Source organism: Cheilinus undulatus, linkage group 5 (genome assembly GCF_018320785.1).
Source record: "Cheilinus undulatus linkage group 5, ASM1832078v1, whole genome shotgun sequence".
Lineage (NCBI taxonomy): Eukaryota > Metazoa > Chordata > Actinopteri > Labriformes > Labridae > Cheilinus > Cheilinus undulatus.
In genome coordinates, this window is record NC_054869.1 from 52,406,300 (window position 1) to 52,408,285 (window position 1,986).

A 1,986-nucleotide genomic window follows, 5' to 3' on the forward strand; every position below is an offset into this window, starting at 1 on the left:
CTCGCTGTCTTGAAAAGCACAAAGACTTTGACATATGGGCAGCACAAAGATGGAGAGAAAAAGACAATGGATCACTCCGTAAATATTCCCGAGTACCATTTTCCTTAGAACAAGGGACCCATTTTCCATTGTGAAAAAAAGATAAATCTGTAAATACCTTGGTAAATACATGCTTCCGTTTACCATTTATTGACTAAGAATATGAAACAGTATTTTTCCCCAGATCCTCATTGCTCCTTTCATCACAGCATTTATGAAACTATGAGTAACCTTACTGGGAATGCATATTTAGAAAGACCTTCATGGAAGGCATTAAACCCCCCCAAAAGAAGGAAATCAGCTCGAGCAAGATTAAAGAATAAAAATAATAAGGTTAACTGTAAAACGCCGTGGATGAAAACAAAGCGGACAGCGTAAAGCATCCCGTCTAACTCCAGTTCTACTTTTTTGCATCGCGTGGTGAATTACTTTAATAAACGATCTCCGAGAAGCTACGGCTGCTCAGACTGAGGAAGTGGAACCGTTATGTTGGTCCGTTATCCTTAGGATAAAAACTACTGCAAAAGTCATACTTTAATGAAGGATTCTTCATCATTATCCACGGATCAAGCTATTATTAATTATTTCATGTACTTTATAGTTTATCATCTTTATTCTAAACCCATAATTGTGTCTTTTAAGCTCTCTAAAATTGGCGATGAAAAAGAAGAGAGATGAAATTATTAAAAATATGCCAAAGTCTATGAAAAATTCTAGATTCAACATTCTTTCAAACTTGAGTTTATTAACATCGACCAAATATATTGTTATTTTTCAATATAGATCAGTATTTCCTTCTATACTTACTTATTATTTCCCTTTTCTTTGATAACAAGAATAGATTTGACCTTCATATTTTTATTATTATTATTTGAAAACAAGAATGTTTAATTATATTTCTAGTTCCTCCTGTAATAGAGTTAAAAATGATCTCTTTGTTGAATTTCTCCAAAATAAATGTGACTACAGTATTTATCTTACTTTCGCCACCTTGTCGGTTAATAATGCTACTGCAGTGGTAGGGCTCCAAGCCGGCCACCGTACATACTTTAGCAAAGGAAACAGCTTCTGAGCTGAAGGTAGGTGTACATCTAATGTTAAATGTTAAATTGTGTAATGTTTCAAAACTGTTGTAGAGATGTATATTGGCATGTATTTTTACTATAAACATGACGAGAACAACGTAAACATTACCTTGCAGTTGCATTGTTAATTTTACACCAGGTAGGCACTATGTACATGAGTTTTTACATTTTATTGTTGCACTTACAATTGTAAACTACGGAGCCCGGGAGGTGACATGAACGTGTTTTTTTTTTTTTAATACGCAATTTGCCATGTAGTATCTGGTACGTGCGATTTCTCAGTATCTCGTGCACATGTTTTAATCGCGTGCGAGATACTGAGAATCGCACATACCAGATACGAATAAACCGCACGCACAAGATAATGCACATACGAGATACTAAATCGCACATACGAGATACTAATCGCACATACGAGATAGTAAATCGCACGTATGAGATACTAAATCGCATGTGCATATTAAAAAAAACGTTCATGTCACCTCCCGGGCTCTGTAGTAAACTGTTAATTCATGTTTTAATGTGTTTTGTATAAATCCAAAAGCTAAAATACAGTATTAAAAAGCAGAATAACCGTAAAAAATGCTGGTTGAAATGTTGTTGAAATGTTATTTGGTAATTCTACTGTAGATAAACCTTAAAATTGTTCAATTCTTGGTACCTAATCAAAATGTATTTTCCACAGCAGGGGTGTTGCTAAGGGTTTTGGGCCCCCAGAAAGCGTTTTACACAGGGCCGCCCTTTAACTGGCTAGCCAAGCACCAAATGTTGCATCCTTTTTACAAACATCTATGTATTTCTGAAACATAATTTCCCAATATAAGAGCATTTTTACTATGGTTAAATTAAATTAAATTGCATC